The sequence below is a fragment of the Porites lutea genome, chromosome 1, assembly GCF_958299795.1.
Source record: "Porites lutea chromosome 1, jaPorLute2.1, whole genome shotgun sequence".
Taxonomy (NCBI): Eukaryota; Metazoa; Cnidaria; class Anthozoa; order Scleractinia; family Poritidae; genus Porites; species Porites lutea.
This window is the reverse complement of record NC_133201.1, coordinates 22,836,380-22,846,297: the sequence shown is the minus strand read 5'-3', so window position 1 is coordinate 22,846,297 and position 9,918 is coordinate 22,836,380.

The following is a 9,918-nucleotide window of genomic DNA, read 5'->3' as shown; positions in this document are numbered from 1 at the left end:
TAACGTATTTGTACGTGGCTATTTCCCCGCAGCTGCATGCAGTCTATTCTCGGTGAACTACTGTTGTGGTGATTGAACTACTAGCTTTGTTCTTGAACTGTTGTGTGGTCACTTAACTGATTGTCTTTTCTGAACTATGCGCACAAAACACGTAAAACAAAAAAATAAAAAAAATCTTTTTCTCAAATACCTATGCTTTCATCTGAACGTGGACACGTGGCGATTATCATGTTTTAATTGGGTGCACACATGACTTGGTTGGCAGTGAGAATACATATAAGTGTTCTTCGGAGAAATTGATCCTAATCTGTTGATTTATGGTCCTGCTCAAAAGGGGCTTCACATCAATGGTAACGATAAAGATTTTCGAACCTTTAAAATGGGAATTTCAGAGGGGTAATAGACGGCTTATCCTAAACATGGTGACTAAAATACGTAATCTTATAGTGAAATCTATCACTAAATGGAGAGGTTGATGTAAGTCCAGAAAAGTTGTGTTAATGCAAGAATAGATATTTCTGGGGCATTTAACAGAGGCGCATTCTATGAAAGTGAGCCATCATCCTCGAGAACCCTCAACAAAAATTGCTGCAGTGCTCTACCAACTGAGCTATGAAGACCCATACTTTAGCAGCAAGCCAATTTTTTTACTTCTTTTTTTAATCCGTGAGGGGAATGAAACATGAAATAAAGATAATGTGAACTGTAGAAATACAAGATATGATCGTCACAGTTGTAATGGCATACTAAGCAATTGTAAATCAACCCAAATAAATCTCAGGAGCTGTAATGCGATTCCGCCACTGTTTTGATTGTGGTCTTGAATCCCGATCCAGTTTCTTCGTCAATATGAAATTTAACGGAAAATTAACGTTTGCCTTGGCAGGTGTGGGTGAACGTTATGTTTGATGTTTTTGCTCGCAATTGCAATTGTCTCGGTAACTGTGGCATTTGACGTTGTTCTACTTATATAAAAGTGAATGTGCGTAGAGACACAGGTACGCAGACTGTGATACCTACAACAACTGCAACGAAGAGAGATCTGCAAATACTCCTGGTACGAGCTGTTTGATCATGTTGTCCGACAAATCCCTGTAAGAAAATATAGTAAATTAATTATTAAATATGGGAAAACTATCCGTCCACGTTCATATGTCATTTTCTCTTTTTAAAAAAAATAATGTGATTGGGGAACAGGCTCTCAAATTTAATTCAGCTTTCATTATTTTTTGTTTTTGTGTTCTGTGTGCATAGTTCAGAAAACACTATCAGTTCAGTGACCACACAACAGTTGAATAACCACGCTAGTGGTTCAATGACCACACAAGTAATTCAATGACCACAACAGTAGTTCACCGAGAATAGACTACATGAAGCTGCCGGGCAAATAGCCACAAATACGTTAGCATTTTAGTATAAATGTGTAGCATTAACTACGTGCTAAATACTCATTTAGCGATGACACAAAAACCAAACTGAAAAATAGCTATGGCACAATGTTATTTAGTTCTAGTGAGCTCCCTAAAGTAAACAGGAACTTAGACTGAGGGCAATTTAAAATTTAAATAGTCTGTTCAGAAGGTCTGTCATTCTCATCAGGGGAACAGTGAAAATAGATAAATAAATAAATTATTATTTGGAGGTAGCAGATCCATAGAGTGGTTCCTCGTCTACCTGAATACTGGTCGAATTGGAATTTGGTTTTTGAGGAGAGGGGAAAACAGGAGAACCAACAACAAACTCAACCCACATACGGCGTCGCCGCCGGGATTTGAACCCGGGCCACATTGGTGGGGGGCGAGCGCTCTCACCACTGCGCCATCCCTTGCTTCCCTAAAAACAGACCTGGAAAGGTAACAAGGCCCAAAAGAAATCGATATACTAAATAACCCGACAAAGCTCGCGCTGCGAAAGTAGAAAAAACAACGGTTAACGGTCGAAGAAACCTTGTTTTCTGACTCTTTTTCCACACGTTTCAAGCTGTGGTACCACAGCTGGCTCTAAGTGCCTAACATCAATCCATGTTTAATAAATAGGTAATCTTTACCGCACAAGTCCAGACTTTCCAAGGTTTCGTTTTTTTTTTTTGGCCGTGTTAACTTTCCTTTTCAGCGCTGACTCTCTTTCTAGGTCTGTTCACTGTGCCCCTGATGCGAATGACAGACCTTCTGAGCTGACTATTTAACTTTTAAATTGCCATCAGTCTATGTTCTTTACTGAGCTCACTAGAACTATATAACATTGTGCCATAGCTATTTCTCAGTTTGGTTTTTGTTTCATTGCTGAATGAGTGTTTACCACTTAGTCTATTCTACACATTTATATTAAAAAAATCTAACGTATTTGTACGTGGCTATTTCCCCGCAGCTGCATGCAGTCTATTCTCGGTGAACTACTGTTGTGGTGATTGAACTACTAGCTTTGTTCTTGAACTGTTGTGTGGTCACTTAACTGATTGTCTTTTCTGAACTATGCGCACAAAACACGTAAAACAAAAAAATAAAAAAAATCTTTTTCTCAAATACCTATGCTTTCATCTGAGCGTGGACACGTGGCGATTATCATGTTTTAATTGGGTGCACACATGACTTGGTTGGCAGTGAGAATATATATAAGTGTTCTTCGGAGAAATTGATCCTGATCTGTTGATTTATGGTCCTGCTCAAAAGGGGCTTCACATCAATGGTAACGATAAAGATTTTCGAACCTTTAAAATGGGAATTTCAGAAGGGTAATAGACGGCTTATCCTAAACATGGTGACTAAAATACGTAATCTTATAGTGAAATCTATCACTGAATGGAGAGGTTGATGTAAGTCCAGAAAAGTTGTGTTAATGCAAAGAATAGATATTTCTGGGGCATTTAACAGAGGCGCATTCTATGAAAGTGAGCCATCATCCTCGAGAACCCTCAACAAAAATTGCTGCAGTGCTCTACCAACTGAGCTATGAAGACCCATACTTTAGCAGCAAGCCAATTTTTTTACTTCTTTTTTTAATCCGTGAGGGGAATGAAACATGAAATAAAGATAATGTGAACTGTAGAAATACAAGATATGATCGTCACAGTTGTAATGGCATACTAAGCAATTGTAAATTAACCCAAATAAATCTCAGGAGCTGTAATGCGATTCCGCCACTGTTTTGATTGTGGTCTTGAATCCCGATCCAGTTTCTTCGTCAATATGAAATTTAACGGAAAATTAACGTTTGCCTTGGCAGGTGTGGGTGAACGTTATGTTTGATGTTTTTGCTCGCAATTGCAATTGTCTCGGTAACTGTGGCATTTGACGTTGTTCTACTTATATAAAAGTGAATGTGCGTAGAGACACAGGTACGCAGACTGTGATACCTACAACAACTGCAACGAAGAGAGATCTGCAAATACTCCTGGTACGAGCTGTTTGATCATGTTGTCCGACAAATCCCTGTAAGAAAATATAGTAAATTAATTATTAAATATGGGAAAACTATCCGTCCACGTTCATATGTCATTTTCTCTTTTTAAAAAAAATAATGTGATTGGGGAACAGGCTCTCAAATTTAATTCAGCTTTCATTATTTTTTGTTTTTGTGTTCTGTGTGCATAGTTCAGAAAACACTATCAGTTCAGTGACCACACAACAGTTGAATAACCACGCTAGTGGTTCAATGACCACACAAGTAATTCAATGACCACAACAGTAGTTCACCGAGAATAGACTACATGAAGCTGCCGGGCAAATAGCCACAAATACGTTAGCATTTTAGTAATATATAGATTTAGCCAGGGCTAAAAGCGAAGCTCCTATTAACTCGAATTTATAATTCAAATCAAACAATAAACTTGTATTCCACAAATCAATTAACTTTAGAGCACATTCATGTGACTTTTGAGGGAAAGACTACGTGATTTTCGAGAAAAATAATTTGCAAACAGTCCAAGCTAAGAGTGAACTTAATCTTACATCGAGTTGATAGTCTTTATATGTACACCCAAAAAATAGCAATCATCTTCGATCACATTTAAGAGCCATAATGGCTCTTGATCACAGTAGATTAGGCCTGGAAAACACCTGCGCCGTTTTCATCATACAGACCTCGGACAGAATGCAGTGTTTCACAATTTTGCAATACAAATTGCACTCATTCAATATTCAGGACGATCAAAGCACGTGTGGGCTTCTAGCGAAATCGTCAAAAAAATTTCCAAAATCACCTATACGGCTAGCCAGTTCTCACTTTTGACAAGTCGACTGTTTAAATTAAGATTAATATAGTTATACGCTTCAACACAATAAAGAATTTATTATAAAGATCTGTAATCTTCAAAAGCGTTTGATACGCGCGGCATTTTGACTACTCTTGCAAGCGATGTTCATGAGCGACTGAAAATAAACGGCACAGCGATTAAAATTGCAAAAGAGACTACTAACAATCAATAAAGAAAGGGAAAATAATTCGGTGAAACATATACAGAGACAACAATTTTCATTCACGAAGACAAGTATTAAAGTGTCTCTGAAAATCCTTGTTTACGTTTTAAGCCGGCTTCCCGGTGTTTACTTTTTTCAAAGATGAACTCGAGGCAAAAAAATCGCTCAAAGCTTTTCTTTTACAGCCAGAATTGTAACCAAATATTCTTCGGAACGTTTTCTTTCTATTTGCGGTGAGAAAATGTCTAAAGGGTTTTTAAAGTTCCATAAGCTGATAATCAAACCTGATACTCGGTCACTCTCGGTCAGATCATTGTCTCAAATCTTACAAACGTGCATAAACCAAATAGCCGCGTAAACTACGCTCGACTTCATTAAATTAGATATAAAAAACAAACAAATACAATAATTACTCAGGCTTACCTTTTGAGATGCACTGAAAACTATCAAGTAAGGCCAGAACCGCTTCAGACTTTTCAACCTTCTTACGCATCAAGCAAGGTGAAAAACGAAAACGATGCCATCCGAATCGGATTTCCGACTTTGCCAAAGCGACGTATTTCTCAACCAAAAACCCAATAAACAAACTAGCCATGAATAACAGAAGACTCTTGATAGCAGCTGAATTTCACTTTGTACATTTAGTGGAAAAAGACAGTTAAAACATCACAAAATTGACACAAAACTCTGTCAGCTTCAGTTGTCAAAGTAAACAAGTTTCAAGATGCTGCATAAATTTTCCGCGTGAACTCACCTGTCAAATTTTGACCAATCAGAGTATAAAAATTGGACGTAGAGCGTGACCAGGGGGGGCCCACGACTTGGCGAAATTTCGTGTACCTATGATCCACCGATTTATGACATCACATCCGGTTGCGCAGTTGCTGCTCTGTTTTCGCGCGAAGCACAAAGATGGACGCTCGATGCTATTTGGTTTCCTCGTTATTTTTACCCACAGGCTAACGGAATTATGTATCTTGAATGCCGAGAATATTAAGAAGGTATATAGCCGGCCTTACAAGCAAATGTCATGACCAAACAAAGAAGTTTTAGTATTATTTTAACGATAAATATCATGCAGCTGCGAGGAATGTCATGGCGAGTCTTGCGATGTTTCAAAACGAGTGTCGTTAACGTTTTGCGGCTTTTGCGCGCTCTGATTTAGAGAAGTCATCAATCAAAATATAATTTCCTAAGCGGAATAGAATGGGGAAAACGCCGATGGCCACAGTTTAAAGTGTTCAGCGCTAGAAGGCTGGATCACGCCCCGTAAAGTTGCAGAAACTTCCACTCAACTGCATGGTTTTGAGGAATGTCATGGTGAGTCTTTCGCTGTTTGTAATCGAGCGTCACTCAAGAGTTTGGCTTTCGCGGCTTCTGATTCTTCAAAGTCATCAATCAAAATTGCCTATCCTGAGCGAAATTCCGTGGAGAAAAAGCTTATAGTCACAGTTTAAAGTGTTAACAGCTGGAAGGCTTTATAACTAGACGTAAAGTTGCTGTAAGGGCTCAGTCTTCTGCTGTTCGAAGACCCTCTGGCATGATGTCGCATAGATAAGGTTAGTAGGTTTGCTGATTTTTCTTTTAGTGCACGTGAGAGAATTACAAGGAGCGTAGAGTAGCGAAATATTAGAGTTATTCAATGTTAGAGCGTGAGCTTTTAATAGTTAAGAGAATTAGATAATTTTTTAAATGATTGATGAAAGGGGAATTCTTAAGGTGGTTACTATTAGAAAAGGGCAGTGAAACATCCGAAAGAACTACCCTTTTTCTCACAGCACTTTCTACTGGATCTCTAAAACTGTATTTTATTGTGTAAGAAACACATAAAATAGAAAAAAATGTGACAGAGAATAGACCGTTTGCTTTGGGAGGTGGTGCCCCAGGAGAGGTGGAGATATTAAGAGGGCCTACACCAAGAAGAACAATATTAGACAAAAAACAATAATCTTGTTGATCAATTATTATTACTAGTAGCCTTTTTTGAGTACGATAGTATACCAGAAAGATACCACATGCCTGCAATTGCTGTGATCAGAATTTATTGTTCTAGAGGGAGGCATGCAAGGTTTTTGCTTAGGGGATTTCAGGGGTGGTAACAGCACACCTACACTGTATGACAGAGTGCATTGTTGCTTATGGGGGATTGTGAAACTTAATGACAGCAAACTTAATTTGCACAGATAAGCAAAATTGCATTGCCAGTTATTTTCTCTCTGTGTGGTAGGGGATAGACAGTTCAATTACATGTGAAGGACTGGAAGTATATTTTTTGCCAATTTTCCCTTGCCGAGCCTTAAAATCCATATTGTAAGACAGTTGTGCATAAGGGATATTTGCATTATTTGATTCTAGGATCCTTAAAAGTTGTAAGGAGAGGGGGTCTTCATGGCCAAAACGAACAAAAAGTATTTTATATGAAACTTGAATGAAATTTCTACCTGGTAGGGAGTTGTTGGGAGAAAATGGCCTCCCTGGAGAAGGAAGGATATTTTTTGTTCTGTAATATGAAAATTTCATCTTAAGACTTGCACTTTTTGTTACTAGAAACAATACATGTAAGCGATGGAGCCAAAACTCGAAGGTTACTGCAATAATTCACTTCAGTAGAATGGTTTTTCTGTTTCCTAATAACAATGTTTTTACTCTGTAACTTTTTAATAAGGTTGACAGTGGTCTTCTTTTATTACAATGTTGAATGGCATGCCTGAAGGGGAGGGGTATGTACCTGTAGCTGGTGGGGCAAAAGGGAGTATCCAACAGAGAGTTCAAACCTTTTTAGGAGAAACAGTCACCCAGTGCAGCTTTGAGTGAGCCAGTGATCATTTTTTTTCTTTTGGCCATACATGGACAGTATTTTTATTTTTTGCTTTATACTTCAATTTAAATTTTTTCCTGTGTTTTTGGTTATGAAAATGTATGATAATGAGTATGACACAAAGGAAACTAAAATTATCCAGGGATAAAATTGAACCATATACAGCTGTGTATAATTAGTATGTATACAACAGTTTTTCTTCTAGTGTTAAAGGAAATACTGAAATTTTATTCACCTACTTTATTTGATTGATCAATGATATTATTATTGTTCTAAAAAAAAGAGACATCAAAATATTTTCAATAAATTACATGTGTGAATTTTAGAAACGTGCAAACCAGCCCTGAGACATTCAAGCTGTATTTATTTCCTTTTTCCAAAAAAATATCCACATTCCTTGTTATTGACTAACGTCCTTTGATCCTGTATTTGGCTCAAAATCTTAGTGCTCAGATTCACAATGCATTTTTGATTCTTTTCCAGTATCTACTGAAAAATACACTCAAATATATACCATCTCTTCTTAGTTGTATCCTTGACAACAGGCTTTCAATGCAATGTTCAAGTTGTTTTAACACACAATCCCCCAACAAGTGAAGGTCTAGGAAATATTGGGTAAATGTAGATAATTATAAACATCTTTTTTGTGTCAAAAAGTGTTTACACTCCTATTTCAATCTTCAAACGGCTTGATTTGCATAAAAAGAGTGTTTTTTTTATTGTTCAGTAGCTCTCGGCTCAAGTTCATATCTTGATCCCATCAATGTATCTTCAGTTTTTACTAGAGGTTTCAGTGGTTTCAAAACAAGCCAGTGACCACTGATGTTCCATCGGCTACTTGATTGTATGTTGCCAGCAATTCCAGTGCCCCCAGCCTCCAGATTCGGCTGCCTACTTTAAAACATTTTTGAAACCTCTGAAGGTTATCTACTGACGCTGAGCTAGTATAATATTACAAAGGAACCCTGCCAAAGGATCAGAAAGCCAAGCCAAGTAGTGTAGGATAAAGACTGATCATCTCAAAACCCACTCCCTATTCCATGGCACATACCTGTATAGAAGTACCATAACCTTCTCCCTGGGTGTTAAAGTAACAGTAAAGAGGGGTTTCAGGTGTAGCCTCTTGTCTTTGTTTTATTTTTCTGATTTGCTACAACCTTTGCTCCTCTGTAGGGAAAGATGGTTTGGCAAGAGAAAAGCAGAAGACAGTTTGATCAAAGGATTTATTAATTCACATTTTGCTATTCCATCTGTTAAGAGGATTTTCTAACCAGGCCCGGGTTGCTCGAAGCATGGTTAGTGCTAACCAGCGTTAAATACCATGGAAACCTATACATTTTGATACCTCTTAACCAACAGTTAGAGCTGACCAGGCTTCGAGCAACCGGCCCCAGATCATTAAAATAGTCTGGAATTTATTAAAGCTGAAAATAAAAATTGATGCTGTTCTTGTGGTTCCTTTAAAAAACAGCCTTAAATAAATTGCAGGTCTGAAAAATGGAGTTGTAAATAAGCTCATCTGGCTATGTTAATTTTGGATAATCTTTTTTTCCATCAAATTTAATTACTAGTAAAAACCTGCAACCAAGAACCTGTATTTTCCCAAGTTAGCCTAAACAAGTCAGGTTCTTACATAAAAACTAATTAGCACAGATTTAGGCTATTTAGGCTATTTAGTTTCAGCCTCAAATAGGTCCTTATTTTCTGAAAAAAAATACTTTGTAGCTTTGAGCTAAATGCATTTAGTGGCATTCAGCTCTTTCCTTAGTATATGTAAAACCTGTGTGCCATCACATTGCAGTCAGAGTAATAATAAATATTATAAGACACCTATGTCTCAAAAGAGGACCCTGAATGTTGACTTATCTTACTTTCCCAAGTGTACACTGTGCAGAAGCTTTTTCTAAGAGATTTTATAAATAATGGTAATAGGACTGAGGGGAGTCCAATTCAGTCTGTAATCATACAAGTGTTACAAACTTGGACAGCCACAAAGCAGGAGTCAGATTTGTTTAATCATGAGTATGATTACAGATTGAATTGGACGACACAGAGTCCTGTTACCAACCTGTTATAACCGATACAATTTCCAAGAAAATAGATGCATTCCTTTTTGGTGAAAGAGTGTTTGTTCATACCAAATGTCCAAAGTAAGGGAAAATATCACTGGTGGAGACACTGCCTAAATGTTGCATATTCATCCATTTTGGATTAATCCCCAGTTTGTTTGGGTAAGTGATTGTTGCTATGATAACTTCTGTGATTGGTGGATTTAGCTGAGTGCATTTAATATGATTGGCTAACATAACTGTCCGATTACAGGCAACTATACACAATGATTAAAGAAAAATAAAGCAGTTAACGCACCAACCAAATTTGAGGAAATTGTAATGGTTATGATTAATAACCTGTTTCAAATTTGAGTGCTCTTTTATAAAGACAGCCTAACTGGAAAATTTTAGCGTGACAGGTTCTTAAAAACCAGTTTCTCACTTGTGGATTTTTCCTGTATCCTTGTTGAGCTTAATACTGCACATCACTATGCTGGGTGTCAGCCAATCCCTTTTTCGTTTCTCCATGTCAATGAGGTCAGATAGGGATTTACATTTGGTCTTCTAGACCATGGTGCCTTTAACAGAAAGCTTTCTTCTCCTAATCAGGATCATATTAACCATCCTTTACTCT